Source organism: Aphis gossypii, unplaced genomic scaffold (assembly GCF_020184175.1).
Source record: "Aphis gossypii isolate Hap1 unplaced genomic scaffold, ASM2018417v2 Contig00205, whole genome shotgun sequence".
In the NCBI taxonomy this organism is placed as follows: domain Eukaryota; kingdom Metazoa; phylum Arthropoda; class Insecta; order Hemiptera; family Aphididae; genus Aphis; species Aphis gossypii.
This window is the reverse complement of record NW_026083026.1, coordinates 37,469-51,092: the sequence shown is the minus strand read 5'-3', so window position 1 is coordinate 51,092 and position 13,624 is coordinate 37,469. Positions and strand designations below refer to the sequence as shown.

At 27.0% G+C, this 13,624-nt stretch overlaps 1 long non-coding RNA gene across 1 annotated transcript; it reads left to right on the top strand.

The window, feature by feature from the left end:
- The first annotated feature begins 11,431 nt into the window (after window positions 1-11,431).
- LOC126553327 (uncharacterized) lies at window positions 11,432-11,905 on the top strand. Its single transcript, XR_007606490.1, has 3 exons — window positions 11,432-11,599; window positions 11,668-11,745; window positions 11,815-11,905. It is a non-coding gene; the product is annotated as an uncharacterized LOC126553327 (long non-coding RNA).
- Window positions 11,906-13,624: the final 1,719 nt, after the last annotated feature.

Genomic DNA, 13,624 nt, shown 5'->3' with positions numbered 1-13,624 from the left:
GTCCAATTATTTAATTTAATAAAACTTGTGAAAAATTCTAAGTCCAGGAGACATAAAATATTAAACTGGGTGACGTGAAGGTGCTTGCGCTAACTCTGGTGGATCACGTCTGAATTGTGCCTAATCTGGGCCCCCTTATATATCGTCCAGGGACTCCCGCGGTACCTTCAGATCCCTGATGGTCATCTGCACCTGCATCCGCTTCTGCCCACGCTTGCGTCATCCGGCCGATAGCGTGCGTCAATTATATGACTATAATATTCTATCGGGTGAGTGATTCCGCAACTAATATACTCTACCGGGTGGCAATTACGTATCCATAATATGTCACCGGATAGTAGTCACATGCCATTACCTTCCATCGGATAAGAAGCACACGGGCGATGATACTTTTGATGTTTTCCTACTTTTGTTTATTAGATCCGGTCCTAGTCCGACCACACCCAATCATTGCTTGCCTGGTTGCTCACCCTAACATAACTATGAGGATATCCTTTACGTCCCCATGGTTTAGAGTATTGTTGGCTATGGTAATTTATATATTACATTTAATATAATTATCAGAGCACGTTGCACCTCCCCACGAAAAAAAAGGTTTATGTCTCAAAGACAGAAATCTTTCAAAGTTCAGTACAAAATAGTTAAGTTACAAATTATTACAATGTTATAGTGTTTACAATAATCGATTACAAGTCATTGATATAAGACATACATTACAATTCTCTGTATGCTTTTACATTTAAAGTATTTTCGTTATATAATATGAATATATGATGTATATGTTGTATATATAGTTTTGATTAAATATGGATTGATTACACTTACAATTGGTTAAATAGTTTGATTAAATATTTTGATTATAATATAATTAATGATTATATGGTTAGATTAAATATTTGTTATATAATTCTATGTTTTAAATATGTTGGTTAGTTTTCTTATAATTTATAATTGTGATTACAATAAAATATAGTGTTAGTAAATAGTACAATATAGTGATTATAGTTAATTTGATAATTCCAATAAAATATGTGGTTAGTATAATGTGCTGATTACAATAGTTTCTTATATGGTAAATTAATTAATACAAATAATATTTTTTTTTTTTTTTTTTTTACTTATTATAATATTTTAGTAGTACAAAATCTATAAAGTTCCCCACAATTCAAATTTATTTCCATATCCCAATAGTAACTTATTCGTACAGTATGTTTTCTTAAATCTAAGTGTATATATATATTTTAAACTTTTAAATTTTTATCGTTTCTCTCCCTTTTTTTTTTTATTTTACGTTTTTTATAGATCACTTTCTTTTATTACATTTAATTCTATACGTTGCTCCTGTATTAATTCTTGTTTCTGTATTAAAATATTTTTATTTTTCATTATCGGATCAGCTATTGGTATGGATATTATCATTTCCGTTCGTGGTTTAAGATATGTAAAACATATTTTATTTTATTTAATTAGCGACGAGTGTCATCATTTATTGTTAATATATTATTCGCAACATCTATTATCGCGTTATTCTGTAACAGGAAGTGGTGACCTAGAATTCCATCTTGCGGTATTGGAAATTCTTTATCGACCACATGAAACTCTGTTTTTATTTTATTATTATTATTTAATATTAATATTATTGTAATTTTGCCTATGGTAGTTACTATTTTCGTTAATATCTTTTAAATTTATTTTTTTCCTTTTTTGTTTACTAATGTTTCGCCTGTTAATTTATTTATTTTTATTAAATTGATTTCACTATCGGTGTCTAAAAGAAGATCTATTGTATTTGTTTTAAAATTAGGTGATTGTAATGTAACATGATTTTCACTAATTACTGATACGATTGTGAAACATCGTTGAGTGACAACTCCTCCGTTACGGCCGTTATTTGGTTGATCGAACGGACGCCGTTCCCGTTCGACACTTGACCATTTCTCGTCCGATTTACATTACGTTCATCCCGTTGCTTACTATAACAGCTAACACTACCGTGTCCTATCTTATTGCAATAATTACAAGTTATCGGCTTTACGTTACTGTTATAATAATTATTATTATATTGACTATTATTATTACGATTAAAATTATTATAATTATTCGGATTTTGTATATTCTGACCACGATTATAATTTTGCTTATAACCGAATTTCTGTCCATCTGGATTATTTCCCTGATAGTTATTTGACCAACGATTTCCGTTATATTTTTATTTCCGTTCTGATTTACTTTAGTTTCGTTATTTTGTAATTCTTTGTTAAAACTAAATTCGATTTCTAACTGCCTAGCCATTTGCATTGCCAGTTCTAAAGTTTCTGGGTTCCTAGCTCGTAATATTGTTTGTAAATCCATTTTTAACCCGTTTATATAAATTGCTAATGCCTGATCCTTTAGAGTTTGCCTTAAAATTCTCGCCTCTTCGGGCGTTTTATTTGCCAATGTTGCATTACATAAATTATAATATAACTGTTCTACGCGACCCGTATAAGTTAATACATCTTCGTCATTTTTCATACGAACTGAATTTAATCCTATTTGTAATGTTTGTGGTGACAATTGCTGTTCAAAAGCCCCCCTTAATATTTTTTTATAGTTTCCCAATCACTGGTTTCCCTATACCGACATACTTCTAACGCCTTGCCAGTAATCCTAGTATTAATAAATTTCACTAATAAGGGTATCGTTTCTTTATCTACGGCCTCACATGCATAATCGCATGCCCGTATGAATGAACAAACGTCTTTTGCATCGGCACAATTGGTATCATAGCAGTGACCTGCTCAATTGTAGCCTTTACACTAGACATTTTTGTTCTTTGCTTCCTCTTTACTGGTCCTAATTCTGAGTGGACTAAATTTGGTGTACTACGTAACCCTATTAATCTTTGTTCTAATCCGGTATTTGAGTCTTCTCTAACAGTAGTATCTAACAAACTTTTCCCTGTTGTTTTTTCCTTATTAATTCCCTGTGTAGAGTCGCTACCCTCTTTCGTATTTATACTTATGTTTACTAATTTATTTACTTCAATATTTTTATTTAACTCTACCTGAGTTCCGATTTCTTTTGTTATATCTGTTTCCTCTTCCGAACTATTACTATCGTTTTCACTATAACTATTTTCTTCTTTTTCCTTATTCATACGTTTATTTTTGTATTCATTTATTATAACTTAAATTAAATACGCTTTATTTTCTTAAAATAATTTTTTTTTTATTATTATATTTTTTTCAATTATTAATCAAACATTAATCTCTTTAAAATATTTATCAATATTATTTTATTATAAAATTCTCGTAATATTTTTATTATTCCCCCAATTATTTCTATCTATATAATTTTTTATATTATTTTTTTCCTAGGATTTTTTCCTCTCTAAAATTCACAATATACGTCAAGTAATTTTTTTTTCACACGATAGGACTTTCTCGCCTATAAAATTCACAATTATCTTTTAATTATAACACGGCTTATTTCTGCCTAATAAAATCTCCGATTATTAAAATCGCTAAATACGGCTCTTCCCGGCCTAAAAAATTCACAATTATTTTTCCACAAAATACGGCTCTTTTTGGCCAATAAAATTCACAATTATTTTTCAATATACGGCTCTTCTCGGCCCAATAAAATTCACAATTATTTTTCAATATACGGCTCTACTCGCCCAATAAAATTCACAATTATTTAATTCACAATATATATATGGCTCAAATCCGCCCCAAAATAATTCCTTTCATCAACTTTTAAAATATGGCACTTTTTCAGCCTAAAATAATTCAATACTTTTATTTATCAATATATGGCTCAAATCCGCCCCAAAATAATTCCTTTCATCAACTTTTTAAAATATGGCACTTTTTCAGCCTAAATAAATTCAATACTTTTAATTCTCAATATATGGCTCAAATCCGCCCCAAAATAATTCCTTTCATCAACTTTTAAAATATGGCACTTTTTCAGCCTAAAATAATTCAATAAATAAGGTCTTAACTGCCTTCAATAAAATTCTCAATTAATATTCTTTTTAATTCACAAAATAAACTCTTTCTTTTTTCTTGCGTGTTCCTTGACGTATAATTCACTAATAATTTTTTTTTTCTATAATTCTTTATTTCCGTATTCTTCACGTATAATTTTCTTTAAATAAAATATTTTCCCCTTAATTATAAAATTTTTTTTTTTTACAATATATTCCTTTTTTTTTTTGTATTATTTTTTTTTTTAAAAAAAATAAATTTATTTATACTATTCTTACGATATTTATCTTAAATAATTTTTCCGCATAAAAAAATAATTTTCTTGTAAAATATTAATTTAATAAAATAATTTAATTTCGTAATTAAAAAAAAATGTTTAAATTAATTAAAATATTTTTCTTTCCTTTTATATTAAAAAAAAATTTATTATTACTATTTCTTTATAAAAATTATTCTTCTGCTATTATATTTTTAAATAAAATAATAAAATAAAATAAAATTTTATTTTAAAACTTAAATTATTATTTTTTTTTCTGAAAAATTTTCTATGTCAAAATATTTTATTTATATTTAAAAATAAATATTTTTATTATTATTTTTTTGATTGACTTTTTTTTTTAACTTATTATTTTTCCTGAAAGTTCTTTATGTTACTTTGTTGTATTTCCTTTTGGAAATAATAAAATATTTTTTTTTAGATTCTTAATTTATTAATTTTTTCTGAAAAATTATTTATGTCTTTTTTTCTTAAAAAAAATATTCTTATTTATTTATTTGTTCCTCGAAAAATTATTTATATTTGTAATATTTATATATTTTATAACTAAAATAAAGTTGTATTATTTTATTATTGAATAAAAATTTTATGCGTAAAAATGATCTAAGTGTATTATTAAAATATTAAATTTATTTAATCGTTGCGTTTTTTTTTTATTATTTTTTATTTTTGCTTATTCTAAATTTTTCCCTTTTTTAAATTATTTATTTAATTTTATCAAGATATTTTATTTAATGTTTCACGGGGAATATATATATACACCTTCACAATTAAAAGTAACTTATACGATGGAGTTTTTAATTCCAAAGGAGACGCGAACAGAGTTAGACGCTTTAAAATTAGTCTACATTAAGAGAAAAAAAATTATGCTTACACAACGATGGTTTGAGTCGATGCTTCCATTCTTCTTGATTGCTGAGCCGTGGTGTTATGTTTGTTGATTCTTTCTCTTTCGGAGTCGCTGAAGTTGACGTTCTGCAGTTGTCTTCTTCAAGTGATTCGTTGCCGAATGTGCCTCCGTGAATTCTTCGAAGTGGATATATTTTAAATTTTTTTCGAAAAAGTTTTCGAAGTGGAAAAAAAATATTTTTTCCCGAAAATTTTCTAAGTTCGAAAAAATTAAAATTGTTCGTCCAAAGAATTCTTATTTGAAAGAATCCTACCGACTGCGCCAAATTTGTAACGTGCCACGTACAATCAGTTGAATGATGTCGATTTGGAAAAGGTTTTGTGAAATAATTGAACTCTCGAAATTATTCTAAGTGTTTTTTATTTAAAATTATTCTAAGTCCAATTATTTAATTTAATAAAACTTGTGAAAAATATTCTAAGTCCAGGAGACATAAAATATTAAACTGGGTGACGTGAAGGTGCTTGCGCTAACTCTGGTGGATCACGTCTGAATTGTGCCTAATCTGGGCCCCCTTATATATCGTCCAGGGACTCCCGCGGTACCTTCAGATCCCTGATGGTCATCTGCACCTGCATCCGCTTCTGCCCACGCTTGCGTCATCCGGCCGATAGCGTGCGTCAATTATATGACTATAATATTCTATCGGGTGAGTGATTCCGCAACTAATATTACTCTACCGGGTGGCAATTACGTATCCATAATATGTCACCGGAGTAGTAGTCACATGCCATTACCTTCCATCGGATAAGAAGCACACGGGCGATGATACTTTTGATTGTTTCCTACTTTTGTTTATTAGATCCGGTCCTAGTCCGACCACACCCAATCATTGCTTGCCTGGTTGCTCACCTAACAAACTATGAGGATATCCTTACGTCCCCATGGTTTAGAGTATTGTTGGCTATGGTAATTTATATATTACATTTAATATAATTATCAGAGCACGTTGCAATATCTTGTCAAATCGTTTAAACCATTCAAAATTTTTATGAGGTAAAGCAGATAGCATTGATTTTCCTTATAGATTTACACAGTCCAAGTAAGCTAACCACGTACAGGTTTGTTTGAATCATAATTAATATTTGAATATTAGGAATATTAGCTTTTACATGTCTTTTAACTGAATGACAAATTCCACCACGTAATCCGTTCTCCAGGAAAATTTGAATATCATACTGTTTTAAGTCGTTCTAATTAACATTAGTATGTTTTAACATACAATCGAATGCAAATCCTGGAGCGGTCATACAATGTGAAGCATCGAGTTTAAGTGTTTGTAAACAAAGATCTCTAAATTTTCAAAAACATCAGAAAGTAAACATACATCTGTTGCTAAGTATAAGTCACTATATTCTCCTAATGGTTTTTATATTAATTTTTTCCAAACCTTATGAGCATGCGCATAATCTTCATCACTAATATCTTCATCTTTAATGAATTATAAAAAAACTGTTTTGGTGGTAAACAAGTTTCATTTAATTTATTAGGATGGTCAATATATTCATAAGGAAACACACCTTTCGTGTAACTAAATTTAATGTCGACAAGAAAGAAAATATTTTTAATGTTCTCTAAATCTAGTTTTGTCTTCAGATAAATTATCAGCTAGTGAACTAAGAGACTCTGACATAAAACGAAATGTATCAATAAATTTTATATTGAATTTATCTTGAATAGTTTTACTAAATGATATATATTTTCTGATGAATTATGTATTACATGAATATCATTTTCATTACAACCAAGTTCACGAACAATAAAATGACTGTCATAGACTAAGTTATGAAAGTATATTGGAATAAATGAAACATTAGTTAATTCAAAATTACAATTTAAACAAACAGCTGATCTAAAACGTCCTGTAAAATGATTATGATCTCTTACTTTAAATAAATTATCGTTTTTAAATGATTTGAAGCAGCATTCACATAATCTAGCATTTTGAAATTTATGCTCTTCATCAACAGTTAATTTGTCCATGGGTATATTTATCTTATAAAGATTACACACTTTTGAACCTATATCTATCATTGTCTTTATGAAATTTTGCTGCATTACGATTTCTATAAACATGAAGTTTTGTTGGAATTTTATATTTTTTTATTAAATATTTAGGTATAATGTCATAATCTATTTTACGTAAAATGCATAACTCATAGGTTTATGTTTATGAGTTATCAATGTCTTAGTTTTAATGTCTTGGTTGTTTATTATAGGTTTTAAATAACATTCGAAATCAGAATAAATTACTATAGGTATTCGTTGAGATCTTTTAAAATTTTTAAAATAAATAGTATCGTCATCACCGTTATCAAACATTACAGGTCTTCCAAGTTTATGTTTTCCACAAATTTTTTTATGTTTTTTTAACCCATCAATACCCCATAGTTTGAATTTACAGGAATATTACTAAAAACTGTAAAACATCTTTTACATATAATTAATTTAGATTTATGTTTCGTCTTTTGATTACGAATAAGTCTACAAAAATCATTAATAAAACAATAATGTGACGTTATACCATTATTAATTAAAAGCAGATCGAAATGGTTTTTACTTTCCACATTATTCATATATAATGGGAAACAACATTTTTATTATCTAAACTAAAAACATTAACTGATACATTATTTAAACGTTCAAATGATTTAATTTGATTAACTGGTGTCGGAAAATCGATACAATGAAAATTTAATCTACTTTTTTTTTCAAGTATTTTAAAATATTGATTACTAAATTTAGTTTATCTGAACGAGTATTATATTTTGTTAAAATTGCATATTTGAAACATTTGTTATCATATTTTTTACATTTATAACAGCTTTCTTATTCCTTATACATTCTGGTAAAATTACATAAGAAGATCCGGTTAAAGGGTTTACAATATTGATTCTTAATTGTAATGCATCAATTGAATATAAACTCCAACCACTTCCTTTAGTTACAAAATTACTTTCCTCTTTGTTAATTTTATCAAACATTTTTTTAATAAATTTTCGAAATTTGAATTTGTATATGCCAACACATTCACTGTTTTAAATGAAATATCTCGGTATTCCTGTGTTAACACATGTACATAAACACAGTCGAGATATAAGTTAAATTTAATACTAGTTTGTTGTGTCATTTTTTTTAATTTACAAACAATCATTTCAAAACCGTAGTCAAAAAATTGATTAAAGTCTATGAAATTATAATCGTTTTTTAAAACAACGTTTTTGAACATTTTTTAAACCGATTTAATTGAATAAGTCCGCTTCCAATTACGTTCATACGTGTTCTTTTTGATATTACATTTCGTTGTGTTTACTGTAATTAAAAATAAATACAAATAATAATAATAATATAATAATAATATAAAATTTACCATTAAATAACAATAAATAAATTATTATTACTAAATAAAAAAAACGTATTAATCATTTATGCTTATTAAGTCATATTTATTATTATTACAATCAATAGCGTTGACCATTGAACGATCGAGGTTAATTTTAAAAATATTACTGTGTACTAATTACGATCTATTGTTATTAAAGATAAGTCAATATAATTTTATTATTTTATTTAATATGAACTGATAATATTGCTTTTTTATACATAAATAATTAACTTAGTAGGCTATAACTTTAAGCTGATCTGGTTTTTTTTTCAAAATTTTTTTAGTATCAAATCTCTGGTTTATATATATATATATATATAATATTATATTCATTAATCTTATTCATCCATCAAGTGATATTATGAAAGGTCGTTCTCAATGTCGTTTAATTTTAGATTTAATGTAAGTCTGCGATATAGCTGTAGAAATTAAGTATTAAATCGACATGTTAATATTTGTAAAATGAAATCGATTGTAATTATTTTTAACGGATGAGGTTAATTTTTCAATATTAGTATAATGTAAGAACTTATATTATTTTATTATTTTACTTAATATAAACTGATAATTGTTTTTATACATAAATAGTTGAAAATACATTTCGTTAATTTTACATCACTAACTGCATCGTGCATATAAGTTATATCATGGTTTTGATTACAAATGAATCATGAGTTTCCTTCAACGATAAAAATCTACCATTTTTTAATATATAACCTAATTTATGGTTTAATATAACTTCATTACTTTTAAAATTAATTAATTTTAAATAAAATACTCTATTATTATCAGTATCGTATGCAGTCATATTCAACATTATATTTGTATTAAAACCTAATCTTTGTAAAATATTTTTATCTGAATCACCATTCCATAGTAAAATAATTGCATTTTGGTTATTAAAATCAAGATAGTTTTTTAAAAAGCTTGTAGTTAGGTTCGACGTTTTGATTTCATAGCTAAATGTAATTCGTTTAATATAACTTGAAGCTGATCTGGTTTTTTTCAAAAATTTTTAGTAGCAAATCTCTAGTTTTTGTATATGAATAATTATTCATTAATCTTATTCTTCCATCAGGTGATATTATTAAAGGTCGACCTCGTAGACGAATAATTTCAGATTTTACGTGAGTCTGTGATATAGCTGCAGAATAAGTATTAAATCTGTACGTTGATAGTTGCTGAATTCGAAATCAATTATAATTATTTTATTTTTTGTTTTTGCCTGTAATTAAACAACATCAATTAATAGTATCATAGTATTATTTTTATCTATGTTACTAAAATATATTTTAATTAAAATAAAATACTGATTTCATAATTTTTTATTTTATATAAAATTTAGATATTGAATGTACTTTATATATTTTATTGATTTATTTTTTTTATTTATGCGTAATATGAATTTATTGATATTAAATATTTCAATTCATCTGATTTTTTATTTCACTGAAATTTTGAAAAATATTAAAACATATTTTTTTTATAATCAATAATATAAATATTTTATAGTCACATAACTTATTATTTTTAAAAAAATATATAAAAAATATAAAAAACAATCATATCTTTTATATTTATTCACTAAGACTAGCAGATTCACCATGCAGCTTAATTAATCTATAATGATATTAACAATATTCAAATAAAATAATAATTTTCAATTTTGATTTATATCATATATTTTTAATCTGATCGTGTTTTACTATGCCCCTACTTAATAAGTCATATTTATTAACTTTTATTATATAATATAGATATATATATATATATTATATATTAAATATTGAATTTGAATTCAACCAATTTTATTTTTTTATATTTTATTCATTTTATTTATATTTCATATAATACGTATGTTTCATTTTATTTTTTAAATATTTCATAATTAATTTGATTTTTATTTCACTGAAATTTTGTAAATTATAAAAACATATTTATTTATAATCAATAATATAAATATTTATAGACACATAACTTATTATTTTTAAAAAAATATATAAATAAATATGATCAATCTTTATATTTGTTCACTAAGACTAACCGATTCACTAGCAGCTTAATTAATCTATAATGACACAAACAATATTCAAATAAAATAATAATTTTTAACTTTGATTTTATATCATATATTTTTTAATCTGATCGTTGTTTACAACTTTTATATATATATATTAAATATTGAATTTGAATTCAACCAATTTTATTTTTTTATATTTTATTCATTTTATTTATATTTTCATATTATACGTATGTATTAATTTATTATTTTAAATATTTCATTATTCATCTGATTTTTTTATTTCACTGACATTTTGTAAATTATTAAAACATATTTATTTATAATTAATTATACTTGCATTTTATCTTACTTATTGTTTTGCTGCATAGTTTGATGAATACCTCGGTCCATGTTGTTGCGTTGAATAAGTAGGTTTAGTTTATCAATTAAAAAATGAATTAAGAATCAAACTGTTTCTTCAAATTAATATTGTATTTAATTTAGATTAATTATTAATAAAACTTAACTAATATCAAAAACCTTGCTTGATGATAGTGTTGTAATAAAGTCAGCGACTTACACAAGTACTGAAAGACTGAGGATAATAGACTATAACCTACTCAAGAGCACTTTGTAAATGACTATAAGTCTAAAAACATTGAATGATTATGAACCAGATTTATAGTCTGATCTAGTGGTGTGATATGTGATCACGCCATATTTCACTTTGATCACAGATATTTTTTATAGATTAGGTAAAAATATGATCACGCTATATTAAACTTTGACTACAGTAATTTTTTATAGAATAGGTAAAACTATGATCACGCCATATTAACGCTACCACAGTTATTTATAGATTAGGTAAAACTATGATCACACCATATGATACCACAAACTTACAAATCTGTATATAAGTGATCAGTAGACATTGATTATAGTTAGTGTTAAATCTCAACATTGTCTATAAATTTTATGTTTCGTCGTTTCATACCGTAATATATCCGTTTGCTACAAGTCGATAACAAACCAAGTAACACAATTTGATCAGGTAAATGTTTTTTAAACAATCTGTTATATTAAAAATTAAACTTATACTGATTATCATTTTTATTTAAGGTATATTTAATATATATAAAAAATAATATGTCGTACTATACTAATGTATCTGCAGGCGAAAGCTCTTCAAATGATGATGTAAGTACCTATACCTATTTTGTTATGTATGTGTGTATATGATATTAATATATTATTATTAAATAATAGAATGAAAGTAGTATGCTATCAACACTATCATCTTCTTTAAAACCGGTAAAAATGCAGAAAAAAAAAGAAAAAATGATACTGAACCAAAAGTTAAAATGACTAAGGCTGGAAAGGTAATAATTTGTATTGTATTATTTTTTAAATATTACAACACACACACACACACACACACACACACACACACACACACACACACACACACACACACCACACAAACACACACACACACACACAACACACACACACACAACACCACACATTTCATTTTTAATATAAATATATATGAATGTATAGCAGCGAACAGAATCAATAGAGACGTACAAGGATGCCTTATAGTCGGGAGAATGAAAAGTGGCCGCTGATGCGAACGCCCCCGGTGGCAAATTTCAGTAATTGGTTTCCAAACTAATGTGAAAAAAAGGCGCGTATTTTGTGTATTTACATATTTTCATAAAAATATGATGATTTTGTCATTTAATAAAAATTCATTACAATGTATGTACAAGTCATATAAAATACAAATTATTAAAAATATTTACAAAATAATAATATAAAATATGTACATAATTTAAACAATTTAAACTAACATTCTTCATCAATTATGTCGTCGTCATTTTCTTCATCGCCCCAATCGCTGTCGTCCTCTTCTAATGTGATGATATTGGCTCCAATGAGATATCCCTCAATATTTCCTTTTCGTTGTCTTCATTCTGAATTTTTTCCGCGTGTTCAACACACTTTTTCCAGTCATTTTGTGTCACTGCATCAATAGCCGCGTGCGCCAATTTTTCGACATCTGCCATCTTAAAAGTATTGTTATTTTGGCTACCTCCGCTTTAACCTGTGCCCAAATCAACTCAATAGGGTTGTACTGGCAATGGTAGGGAGGTAACCTTATGACTTCGTGACCCATTTGAAGTGCTATCTCGTCCAGCTCGTACCGTTTATACTTTGGAATCAGTTTTTTTACTCGTTCACGTAATCGGACAGCCGTTCTTGTGGTGAAAAATCAACATTTTTATTTTTCAGCCACTCTTCAACAACGGCTTTCCGGCTATTGCTTTTGGGAAAATTGTCCATCAGCATTGAGTGGTACGACGCATTGTCCATGACGATGACTGACGGCTCTCGAGGTGGTTCAACATTGAAATAAACCAATTTTTAAATACTTCAGCATTCATAGAAGTATGGTAGTCGCTTTCAAAGTTGCTAACATTAGCTCGAAAAATTAATTTTGAATCGTTAACAAAACCATACTTCGCAGATCCAGGTGGCAAATAATGAGACGCCCTCCTTTGCCCGTAGGAACTTTTAGTCCGGCGGTCTCTTCAGCATTTTGCCATATGCGTGATCTGCTGTGTGTTTTGGTTAATCCACGTTTCATCTAAATACACGATAGGACGGGTGTCTTTTTGTTCACGTAGTGTGCATATTTTTCTTAAAAAAGTACAACGCAGTGCAACTATGTCGTTTCTTTCCATAAGGAATTCCGACCATCGTTGCACTTTTTAAAAGAAAATTTCAAATTTTTAATAGCGAACGCATCGACCACACAGATCCTTCCAAGCGCACTTTTTTCTCACTTCGGTTAAAATTGTTAAAGCTGTCGGGTACTCACCCCTGTCATAAAATTCATGGACCGTTCTTCGTACAATGTCAGCATCAAAATCGTCCAACTCGGTTAATGGTTTTGAACGTCTATATGTTTTCGCGGAGACTTGAACGTAGGGCCTTGTACTTGTACTGCATCTTCGAGTGTTAAACCATCTTTGCCCTTCTTGCATATGCGTCTCACAGTTCTCTCAGATAA